The sequence below is a fragment of the Tiliqua scincoides genome, chromosome 7, assembly GCF_035046505.1.
Source record: "Tiliqua scincoides isolate rTilSci1 chromosome 7, rTilSci1.hap2, whole genome shotgun sequence".
NCBI classification, from domain to species: Eukaryota; Metazoa; Chordata; class Lepidosauria; order Squamata; family Scincidae; genus Tiliqua; species Tiliqua scincoides.
The window spans coordinates 20,723,583-20,736,690 of record NC_089827.1 but is presented as its reverse complement, the minus strand read 5'-3'; the positions used below and the strand labels follow the sequence as shown (position 1 = coordinate 20,736,690).

The window sequence follows — 13,108 nt, the reverse complement described above, 5'->3', positions numbered from 1 at the left end:
CCACTGACATGTATGCAATTTTAAATTAAAATGTGCTTAGATTCATTTGGTCCATGTACTCACAGGCACTTTTGAAGTGCATATTTGGATGCTTTTCCATTCTACCATAGAGATAAAGTCTCTCATAAATTTTATATAAGATTTTACAGATCTTGGCTATGAACCTGTAAAACACTGATGATCAGAGCCTTCCCCCATGTGCTGGTGGAGTGACGGAGAGCCACTGGAGCAGGTAAGTCCAATGGACAGAGAGAGGGTAGAGAGGGGTTGAGCAGGAAGGGAGGATGAATGGGGCAGGTTGGAAGCAGAACAAGGTGGCAATGGTGTGTGGGTGGGCAGATCAGGCCCATTAGGGGTGGGGGATCAGCACTGATAGCATGCCACAGCCAAACCCCCTTCCCAGGCTTGAACCATCTGCACGGATCAACATAGACTTCCACCAGTGATATTGCTGCACAGGTCTGAGTTGATCTGTTGTGGCTGTTGGAACTTACCTTGGGGCAAGGGGACAAATGTTCCCTTTCCCAAGGAGACCTCCAGCAGCCAAAACTCCCCTGCAGGATGCAGTGCAGCTCATGCTGTAGTGCTGCATTGCCATGCGTGGATTTAGGTCAAATTGGGATTGATTTGCTTTAGGTCAGACTTGTTACTCAGGTCAATGCATTGGAATCTCGGAAGATCTGGCAAGGAGGTAGGCTGTGGTGTCAGCAGTGGCCCCTTTAAGGGTAAGGCCTGGGCATCCAGCAGAGTGTGCTGCACAACTGCAGCCGCTTGAAGGCAATAGGGCCCTCAGGGATATAAGGAGCACCTGAGGCTGGAAGGGTTTGTGGGTAACAGAAGGAGGAAAGACAGACTGGATTAATGGACTAAGGAATTGATGGCTAATGGACTGATTGGTAAATGGACTTTGGAGACTTCTGGAACAGACTGCTGGAGACACTGGAGTTTGGTGTGTGGTTGCTGTGCCCAAGACCTGCTGAGGACCAAGGGGCTGCTGTAGTGGTGGGAGGCTGCTGGCAGGAGAGAGGACCTCTGCAGGTTGAACTGGTGAGCTACCCTGGAGGTGGGGTCCAGCAGGACTGCAAGGCAGAACCAGGGTCATTCTTTGGTTTAAAAAAAAAGGGGGGGTGCTAATTAGCTAAGTGTGAGCATAATTCTCCAGGCAGAGCTTGGATTGGAATTTGGCAGAACAGTCAACCTTCCATTGAGGAAACAAACATTAATTTCAAAAACAATATTTTTTTGAAATAAAGCATGACACAGATACTGTGACTTCTTTTCTTTTGTTTCAGTTGTGGCCTACTCAAGGTAGAGGTTAGGCAGCCACCTGGAAATGATATAAGGTTAGAAGAGTCCAAATAGCATAACCCTGGACTATATTTCTGGAATCACAGAAAGCACAGGATGCAGATTCATCATTCTCTGGACAAAGGCTGAAACAAGTGTAAGAGACACAGAACAAATCCCTATGACAAGGTGCGTAATAAGGATTAGAAATCATTCAGAAGCACTTCATATTCTTTGACTCCTACTCTTTCCATTCTTATTTTTGTTCCTTTTACTTTCTCTTGGGAGGCCTACTTTTGTTTTAAAAGTGATCAGCAGAAGTGGATTTAAATGTTATCAACATTTTTGTTTTAAATGTTATCAACAGAGGTGAATTTTTCGGTAGTAACAAAATAAAAACGCTGCTTTCTGCACTTCTCATTTTGTAAAAAAAAAAAATTAAAAAACACAAAAATCTGTGAAATCAGAAAAAAAATAATAATTCTCTAATACCTGTACATACTCTCTAATACCTCTAATAAATGGGGTTGCATCTGCTGACAATATATCATCTCTATCACCTACCGAGTACATTTTTAACATAATTATAATTTATATAAATTTATATTTATAATATATAAATGAATATAAAATAAATATAAATTTAAATATAAAAATGCACCCTTGGAACACATAACACTGCTTTTTGTACTTTTAACTTTGGAAAACACAGAAATCAGCATGCAGTCATTGAATCAGTCAATCAATAAACCATTTTCACCCACCTGTAGTTATCAATGAGTATGTGCCATTGTTGACTGAGAAAAGCATTTCTGTTTGTAAAAGTAGCATTTTTTCAGCAATTTGGAAGAAATTTCTGTCTTCCTGGATGAAAAGGTGGTGTTAAAGCAATCAAACTAGAACCCACTCCACGTAGAAAACTAGCATGCCAGGGAAATTATCCGGCTGCACTATGACATGCCAGCCATGTGAAGAAACAGGGTTCAGCTTCTTATTTTGTAAACAGAACCTTGGATTAAAGCTTAAAGCTCAGCTGGTGGAGTCTGTGAAAAACTGGACACATTGTGTGGGCCTTTCGGATGTCAGGCTTTGTGTAAGACGGAGAGAAGGCAGTATTTTCCTCAGCTATGCTAATGTACTACAACTATGCAAAGCAACAGAAGTGGAGGTTTAAGCATGTCTATTTATATGGTCCAGAAGGCATTGTAAACCTGCAGTTCTGAATAGATGATAGGTGACCACTTCCTACTGGTTAATTTAAATTCCCTTTAAGAGTTCTTATTGGCTTATCACTACTGACACACAAGATTAACAGAGAGCATCAATCAAGGGGCAGCAGAGCCCATGTCTAGGAGTTGGTGGAAGTCAGCAGTGGAGAGGCAGTCAGTAGGACTGGCATTGTGGCCAGGGAGAACAGATGGATGACATGAAGACCAAGAGAGGAACCTCTGGTTGAAAGGGGGGGTTGGGAAGCATAAGAAAGCCTGTTCAGAAGCCACTTCTGAACAAAGAGCCAAGAGCTGGCTACTCGACAGTGTCTTTGGCTGGTGATTCAGGAGAGAAATGAGAGGTCTTGTGGCCTTGGCAGGTGATTCAACAGCAACATGAATGTCTTGAGGGCTTTAGTGTGAGAACCTTAAGGAAGACTTGAAGCAGGATCTTTGGAACTCCTGAGCCTGTCAGAAGTATAGAGCCAGGCTGCTTGCCAGGGAAGTCCTCTGGTGTGTAAATGTGACTGGGACAGAGATAGGAAATTTGCTATCTAGGTTACATAGGGGATTAAACTAGCCACTGTGTCTAGTTGTTCTACCAGAGAGCTGGTACTAATGCAATCTTATAAGCAACAGAAGACCTAAGCACGTACAACACTGGCTCATTATTTCGATAAAGTTTCTTTTCAATACCAGTTGTGTGATCACCCCCACGCCCATGCCTTACCACATGTTTAGTCATGTTTAGTCAATTGTAGCTTTATTAATAATTATTTTATTAATAATTAGTGATTAAAATTAGCAATTATATTATTGATTTTATATTTTTCATGATTGTTACATTAATTATTAAAATTACTAATATTTAATGAGTTTATATTGGGGGAGGAAGAAGAGGGGAGGGGTTTGTTTGTTTGTTTGTTTGTTTGTTTGGGGGTAGGAATTTCTCCTGTTGACATGAAAAAGAAATTTCCTTTCTTATGAAGAAAACAGGTAGGATTTTAGTTTCCACTCATGGTGTAATTGGAAGAGCCTGGTGAGAGGGTTAACATGTTCAGAAAGCAGTGAGTTTTACCTGACCTGGCTATTTAACTCATACTTTCCCACATTTCATAAGCAGTACAACATGATATGCTGTACCTGCTCAAATTATCTCTGTTACAGGGCTTTTTGGACCAAGAGCGCTGATTTTTATTGCATCTAGTCATGGTATTTGTGTATCATGCAAGTATGCCAGGTAATTAACCTAATTAAGCACTCAATTCAGAGTAAAGCTGAGTAAACACTTGAACTAAGGAACACATAGCGCAGATTCATGAATTAGTTCTCCTATGAACAGTCCTACTCATGGTGAGGCACAGAGAGGATGTTGCACGTGACCAAGGCACCCATGTATGCAAATGTACATATTGTTGACCAAATTTCTGCTTTCATGCCACCCTACTTGTGCAAAAGGAATAATCACAGAAGTTAGGCAAATCATATGAATGCTTCTGTATTGCCAATTGCATAGCCTTGAAAGTCTGGCATCTGCAGAGGACCCAAGGGCAGTGGAGTCACTAGGGGGTGTGGTGTGTGTGTGGACAGCATCGGGTGGCACCCTCAGGGGGGGTGACACCACTGCTAGCCAGAATTTTAAAAATCTTGGTATTTTTTGAATAATACCATCATGGTTTATATCATTCAATGGGTAATTTAATGCAGAATGAAATGAAACAAACCGTGTTGAAATATCTGTGTCCTATCAAAAGTTATGTCCAAATAACCAGCAAACACAACTGCCATATGTAACAAAAAGTGGATTTCTTTCATTCAAAACTGACCATTGAGAGCCAATGAGGTGTTTTTATGACACTTCCCTTTCCTGGAAATCAGCTTCTGTGGCACGGATGGGTCTACTCAGACCTGTGGCAGCTATTTTGCTGTTGGAAGTCCAAGTTGACCCATGCTGCAGGATTGGGCCTAGGATGGGGGTTAGGATATCGGTGGCACCATTTATAGATCAACCTGCCTAGAATTAAGAGCCTCTGTGTTGGGCCTGCGGAACTCTTCCAGTCCTGCCTCCCTCCTGCCCTGTTCCCTCCCCAGTATGCCTCCTCCCCACCCTCTTCCCACCCTCCCCGCTCTGGAACACCTCCTCCCCCCACACCTCCATCTACCTCTCTGCCACCAGGTGATTTGGGCGACCGCAGAGTGGCACAGCACCAGTGATCCACTGGCGCTAGCCCAGCACAGGCCGGCGCTGAGCTAGCATCAGCACTGGACCGGTGCTGAGGGCCGCGAACATGCTTTATGGCACATTTGCAGAGCACTAGCGGTACACTAGCACCAGCAGAGCATTAGCGCTGCAAGATCAGAATTGGGCTCTGAATCTGCTTCTCCAACAGTAGTGAAACAGAATTGAAATAGACAAAACTTTCTTTCCTGTTAGCTTTTGTGGATACTTGCAGCATGGGAAGACACAAGGGATGTGAGAGTGACCTAGTGGGATTTAAGGACAAATTAAGGTAATGGACAGAGCACTCCAAGATACCTATGCTGCAGGTCGCCCCACCGCATGGGAATCTGACAAGCATCCCACGTTTTCCTGTTCTTAACTATGCTGTGTTTATGTGCAAGTTGCTGGGCTTTTTGCATGTGCCATTGTCTCCTGTCTATTTTCCAAACACTTCTCAGTTCATATGACAGTGCATTTACATTTTCAAGGCAACATAAACAGCTCTATTTGTTCCTCAGGGTTCTTTGGAGAAAAATGGACCGTAATGAATTCACTTGGTATGACATGTAGCCTTTTCCTTTCACTTGAGTCCCATTGTACGGTAATAATTAATGTGCCGTATTTTATCCACCCAAGACACAGTAACACAATGTAAACATATGGTATGCATGGACCAGTTTAACAAATGACTGCATAAAAATATAATATGGTTGCTGAAATACATTTTATTGACATCCTTGTTATAAAATAATTATTGCCACAAAAGGGGAACATTTACAGCCTGGATGGTTTCAAGCTACCATTATACTTCCTGATTTGTGCAAGCAATTTAACATTCCCATACATTTATATGCACTTCAGTGATCTATAGATCTATATATTTGTTTAACAGGATCTTCTAATGTGAAGTTATTGTATGATTTGAATGCAATAAACACACAGGGCAGGCTTAATTTTTTTGTGAAGTTCCATTTGTATTTTGTGTCCGAGGGGAACTTTGGGCTCATATTTTCTTGAAGAGCTCTCCACGGCACATGGTAATCCTCTTTTGGAACTGAAGGCGTTTTCAAGAAAAGTTTGTGTTACATGACGTCAGGTATTCCTTTTTAGAGGCAGACGAAATGAAACACATCAGGGCAGACAAGAAGAAGGGGGACATGAGGGAGGATATAGGAGAGGGAGGGACATAAGGTAAGGTGATCCTTTGGGAATCCAGACTCCAGAGCACTTACTACTAATCATAAAAATGAGCTTCAGTTGGTCAGCTTGCCAGCAACCTGGATGTAGAATTTTATAGCAATTGATGTTCCTGGCTTCTTTCCAAGGGCAACTTCGCATAGCATGCATTACAGTGGTTGAGTCTGGAGGGTACTAGAGCACAAATGATTGCAGCTAAGTTTGGCTTCTCCAGCAACGAGTGCAAAGTTGCTCTACCTAAATATTAAGGTGCAGATTTATGAATCTAAATTCAGAGGTTGATTTATTACTGCAATTATTTATTGATTGAAAGCATTTGCATCCTGCCATTCTGAGTTCAGAGGGGCAGCTTACAAAAAACAACAGCATTAACACAATATAAGGAAAAATAACCTCCTCGAAACAATGATAAAATAATAGCCCAATCCTAAACTGCGCTGGAACAGGCAGGCCAAATAGCCTGCGCTGTATCCAGGGCAGGGTAGGAGGCGGCTGGGGGAGGCATTCCAGAGAGGGAAAGGAAGCAGGGCAGGAGAGAGCAGGACCAACAGAGCTGTGCTGATCCAGAACCCCTATCAAGCCTTCCAGCCCAACATGGGGACTTTCAACTCTGTGACAGCAAAATAGCCCCATTGTGGAGCCTATGCCCATCTCCGGGGAAAGGGGACGAATGTCCCTTTTCCTCGAGGGAACTCCGGCAGCTGCCTGGCACCCATAGGATCCAGCTGAAGCCATTTTGGCGCCGCTGCTCCTCTGGGCACTGGGCAGCTCAGGATTGGACTGTCAGGTACCAATCAGATGCCAGCCCAGTCTCCTACGTCATGTAGGGTGAAGACCTGGCAAACAATGGCCCTGCTGAGCGGGACAACATTAGCTGAGTGGGACAACATTCTCATAACCTAAGCATCCCTTTATGAAATCTGCATTTTTAATTTTAATAACGTTTGAAGTTTAGTTCTAGAGATGTGAGTTTGTTCATCCATGTTGAAAATTGGGAAATTTCCCCATTAATCCACTTCATCTCCTGTTTAGATTTTGAACAGAATATATGCATAATAATACACAAACTGTAAGAAACCTTGGGTATGAAAAATCACTGTTTGAATTTTATGAATCAGAGTTAAGCTGCGCTCAGGTGCAGCATCTATTAATTTCAATGCGACTTGTGCAGGTCGATTCTACCCATCTCCTGAAGATCTGATAGCCTGTGTCTCAGTCGTCCATCTTTCTTTGGCATCTCAATGGAAGTGTTAAATCCTGCTGATCAAGTAAAGGTCACTAGGAAATAGCCTTCTTGTGCACAAGAGAAAATTGTTGCATGTCACTACTTTGCAGCCAAACTTTTAACCATGTGCTTTCCTAGGGCCTTGAGGTTCAGGTTTATTACAATATTTTAAGGTCATTATATGAAGTGAGTAGAAAGGTGTAACTGCAAACAATAAAAAAGGCTTGAAACTGGGAAGGCAGAATGTCACACTTTTCACTGAGAAAATGTTGACAATTAGATGATAACATGATGTGTGTGGGATGGTGTCTCTAAAAATAAAGAATGGATTAAAAATAAATCAGTATACTACTTTGGGGAAGATTTTATTGTGTGTACACAGATTGGAATGGATGACCCAAAAGGTATTTTGCAGCCCTATCAACCGTGATTGAATGATTTTGCGATTGCAAAGAAGAAAGAAAGAAAAGAGTGTGTACAGTATGAGCTGTTAATGCAAAAGTCCTTGCTCAGAACTCATTAGCATATTTGCTATGCCTGTTTGAACAGACACATCTAAATTGCATTTTCAAAAATAGTTTGAAAGGAAATTGGCATATTAAAAAATACATAGGAAAAAACTTGTCAATGTACGAGATCCCTGTCTAAAACCAGAGCAAGTATGACCGCAGGAGAATAAAGAACTCTTCTGCCTGATGGTTTGTTAGAATACAGAATTTTTAAAAATGTAAATAGAGATTAAGAAGCTGGCAGGATTTCATTTTGAAACTGAAACCACAGAAATAATTATTGAGGAGGAGAGGCAAGGATATGGCTGACCATTTAGTAATAAGGGTTCTATAAAAATATTGTTTGTTTTAATGGTATGGGAATAAATAAATTGCTATGTGCTAGGACCTGATTTATTTTACTCAATTTAGGCATGATGCTTATGTATCTCCTCTTTTCTCAGAGCACTGAAGGTTCTCAAGCAATGGGAAAAAATTTGCTCTAGCTTCGGTGTGCTATAACATTGCCCATATGATGACCAGATATGATCCTACTGTTGAAGCAGGTGAGGGGCTTGGTGGATCCAAGCTTTGTTAATAATCAGTCTGAACAACTCATTACTATGAGTAACCACAGCAGATTCTTCTTTCTGGTCTCAGGGCCCAATTCTATCCAACTTTCCAGCGCTGGTGCAACTGCAGGGCAGCCCGGAGGCAAGGGAACAAATGTTCCCTTACCTTGTGGAGGCCTCCATAACTACCCTCTCACCACAGGATTCAGCGCACACCCCATTGGCATGGCTACACCAGGGCTGGAAAGTTGGATAGGATTTGTCCTTCACTCTGCTCTCCCTCCTTTACTTACTTGCTATTTCCTGGCTTTGATTTAGTATGGGTCGTCTCCATGTACTCTGAGCTTCTTGTAACTTTAAACATGCAACGCACACAAGCATCTACACATAGAATTAATCACCATCACTTCACTGGAACAAGCCAGGCTCTGAGTGCTTCTAATTCCCCCTCCCATTGCAGTCGCCTGCAACCCAACCTTATCCTCAAGACAGATTTTTAAGGGTAAAGGAGATTGGAAGCTGAGGATGGAAAAAACAAGTCATTATATGAGCCAGAACTCTTCTTGCTCACAAAGAACAGTCATTTTCTAGTGTTGGATTTAAAAAAGCAAGCAGATTCACTTACAGCAATCATGCTCAGGTGTATGGAGATTGAAATAGCTTCTAGTTTTCCATATCGGTGTCAAAAATACAAGAAGTGTTCTATGCCACCATGCTCCCTGTGTAAAAACAGAACTAAGTTGTGAAATCTTGAAGGCTTTCACATGTGGCCTTTGTCATAACTCAGGTTTTATTGCCTTTAATAGAAAGGTCAGTTCACAGTTTAGTGAACAAAACTGAGAAAACAGATTGTTTCTATCACACTTTCTCTTGGTGCCTTTTTGAAGCTGTCAGTTTTAAGTCACACTGGCAAATTTTACAAACTCCATAAGCAATCAATCCACTGCTAACAGGCAGAGATGGCCCAGCCACGCATCCAAGTCAAAGTGATTGCTTCAAGTATCGGGCTCAGGAAGGGGACAGTTGCCTGTCTGGTCTTTGCTCTACGCCCTTCACCTAAGAGGAGAAGCATGGAGTCTTCCTAGACTTTGGAAGCTGCCAAAGCTTCCTCCAAAGCTGCCACTTCTCAGTAGCTGAGAGTAGAGAGATTCTGCTTCTGGGATCCTCCCAATTGCCAGTTTATTTATTTATTTATCACATTTTTATACTGCCCTTCCTCCGAAGAGCTCAGGGCAGTGTACAAAGCTGCTCCCCTCTTTTTGTTCTCACAACAACCCTGTGAGGTAGGTGAGGCTGAGAGAAAGCGACTGGCCCAAGGTCACCCAGGAAGCTTTGTGGCTAAGGGGGGATTTGAACCTGGATCTTCCAGGTCTAAGTCCAATTCCCAGACCACTACACCACCCTGGCTCTCAATGGCTCTCTCAGTTTAGAAGAAATGGAACTGGAGGGCAAAGACTTTGGCAGGTGCTGTTGATGTGGGGTTGGTGGGTGTTGGCTGGCACTTATACTGAGGTGTGGCATTTTGGCACTAGGGCGGTTGCTGGCATACACACATGCTGATGTGGGGGCGCAGCAGAATTTGGTGGAAGCGGGTGGCAGAATTAGACATTTTGTGATTGCCTTGTGTTGCCTCTGACTTACGTTTGCCAGCTATGAATATATTCTGAACTTCCTTTTATTCCCATTTGTTCTTCCAAATCTCCTCTGAGTTCAGTTTCAACTCACCTTAAAAATGAAAAATCATTAACCGTTGAAAAACATTTTGTTGCTTAAATATATCACTAAAATGAAACACGCAGTTCCTAGAACGGATTGGCCAAAGGTGACTTTGTGATTGAGACGTTATTTGAAGCCTTATGAACATCTGAGAGAACATAGCGCCTTGGCAAATCACCACATAAAATGCATGCAATTGATGTGCAGAACAAATGGATGCAAAACTTCGCAAGCGAAAAGCATTTTTTTTTCTTCCCCACCAAGTCAGTGTATGTTACGATTAATTAACCAGCTTTTTGATATTCAGCCAGTGACAATAGAAACAGTGACAGCTCCAAAGACCATCTTATAAACTCTTGTATTCTGAGCTCCAATGACCATAATTAAACATGAAACATTACAATACCATCGCAGCAAAGAAGAATGCAGCTGTTGGGGGACTGATTCAGACAGGTGCATACATTACTTGACTTCTCTGTATTAAGTCCAATCAAAGCTAAACCTCTCCCCCACCAACAGAGCCACACTATGTTGGTGGAAAGGTCCCCTCAGAGTAAGTGAATGTTTGTTCACTTGCCCTGAGGAAAGCTTCCACTGTCCCTATGGAACTCCTGCGTCCTACACCAGTGATTTTGCTGGCACACGACTGAGACATGTAACAGTGACAGAAAAGGAGAGGGACAAGATTTGGCCTTACATGCTACTGAATCTATCATCTCCCTCCCGCATTTTGCCTCCCTCCCCACTCAGAAACTCTTCTGTTCCAGCTTCTCCAACCCTTGTTCTGTTACCCTGCACATGCCCAATCTCGTCTGATCTTGGAAGCTAAGCAGGGTCAGGCCTGGTTAGTACTTGGATGGGAGACCGCCTGCGAATACCGGGTGCTGTAGGCTTATACCATAGTCTTTCGACACTGAAGGTTGCCAACCAGCCAACCAACCCTTGTTCTTCACACTGCCCCCACCCCCACCTTACCTCTCAGAGGTAGATGGTGGCCTTGGTGTCTACCCAAGCAAGCGGCTGCCAGCTATTGCACTAGTCAGTGGCACCAGAGTGCATGACAGTGTTGCATGACTTCTGGCAGAATCCAAGCACTTCTGCTTGGAACAGAAGTTGTCTGTGTGATCCAAACAAACAAGGAACCTAAGCACAGAAAGAAGTTCTTCACTTCTACAATACACCTGGGGGTTAGTTGAACATCTGGACCGTGCTCTGCTATGCCAGTCCATCAATATGGACTTAATATAATGCCTGAAAGGAATGAGTGTGCACTGTTCACACAGCTCCCCCTCCCCTTGCTTCACAGCTGTGATTGGGCCATCCTTGCTTCATGCTTTACAAATTCTGTTGCTCGTCCAAAACAGACAATATCTACTACAAATCCAGGAGGCCTGGTCTAGAGGATAGAGCCTCCGTTTGCCTGAAGATAACATTCACAGGTCACCAGTTTGAGGCCACCGGCACTGTGCGACCTTGAAGCAGCTGACAAGCTGAGCGAAGTTATTCCATCTGCTCTGAGCGTGGGAGGATGGAGGCCAGAATGTGAAACCAGATCAGAGTGAAACATCTGGAATGTTGTGGTTCTTGAAAGAGAACCTTCTTTCAATTGTAAAAATCCCTACGGGGATTTAAATAGCCTGCCTATGTAAACCGCCTTGAATAAAGTCTTGAATAAAGACCAAGAAAGGCGGTATATAAATACTTGTATTATTATTATTATTATTATTATTATTATTATTATTAAATGTAGGTTTCTCCAGAATTTGGTGCCAACCTTAGCTGACTTCCATGGATGATTCTGAATAATACTGTCTGAGCTGATCCCCTCCTGTTCAAATAACAGATGTGCCTGAGCACACCCTGGTCCCCCTCTTGGCATGACTTCCCAGTTCCAATCACATGGGGGGTTGCTTCAAGCCTGTCCCTCACATGCAATCTACCGTAAATACTAGTTGGAAAGTAGGGGCCCCACCTAGACAGTGTCCTCCAAATTGGCCTGTTAATAACCCTATAGCCCATGCTACTATGAGTATTAGTATTACTGCATGTTAGCCATTGAAACTCTTAAATAATAAGTTATAGTATGAATTATAATCTTTCAGAGGGCTAAGATGCATGTATCTGTTTTATAGTTAGTCTGTGGAACTCCCTGCCACAGGATGTGGTGATGGCATCTGGCCTAGATGCCTTAAAAAGGGAATTGGACAAATTTCTGGAGGAAAAATCCATCACAGGTTACAAGCCATGATGTGTATGTGTAACCTCCTGATTTTAAAAATGGGCTATGTCAAAATGACAGATGCAAGGGCGGGCACCAGGATGCAGGTCTCTTGTTGTCTTGTGTGCTCCCTGGGACATTTGGTGGGCCGCTGTGAGATACAGGAAGCTGGACTAGATGGGCCTATGGCCTGATCCATATGTTCTTATGTAGGAAAGGTTTGGACAGTGATCTATTTGATTTTCAGTACGTGTAGAAGTAGAGGAAGGAAAAATGCATGACAGTGAACTCTGTGTGTTCAACCATACATTTAGCATCAGATATGAATTTTTCTTTCCATTTACAGATAGACAACAAACTCATCACAACCAGGATTTGTTGCTGCTACTGTTCAAAAATAAAGTTGCTGTAAAATGAGCATTTCAAATTAATTAAATGAGAGCACACTGCTCTTACACACACACACACACACACACACACACACACACACACACACACACACACAAATTTATATGCATATTTAAAATATGCACCTATGCATTGGAAGAGGGGAACAATGGTATAGAATAAATAAGAAATAAGAAAATATCAGAAAGTGTTAATCATGGGATGACAGATTAAACTCACATTAGAACTGCACCCTGTGATTTCTCCAAGCTGTTTTGTGTTTGGTTAAATGTTATGTCTTCGTTGTCAGGTTATTTCAACAGCTCTCCCACTCTCTCACTCTCCAAAAAATTGGTTACACAAAAATGCATCCTCAATTATTGAACAGACATCTGCCTGAAATATTCGCTGTCAAACTCTCAGAGTAGCCCTTGAGATGTGTCTCATATTTTCTTTAAGCTTCTATAATGTAGCTACAGATTGTCTATTAGCAATGAATATTTGACATGACACTCAGCTTTCTTGTAATAGTGTGATTTGAATAATTAAATAACTCTGATGTTGCTGAGCCAGGTGGTCCTACCCTGCA

The 13,108-nt window shown here is 42.5% G+C and overlaps 1 pseudogene; it reads left to right on the top strand.

Annotated features, from left to right (window-relative positions):
* Nucleotides 1-10,685: 10,685 nt before the first annotated feature.
* LOC136658215 (5S ribosomal RNA) lies at nt 10,686-10,807 on the top strand (annotated as a pseudogene).
* The last annotated feature ends 2,301 nt before the right edge of the window (nt 10,808-13,108 follow it).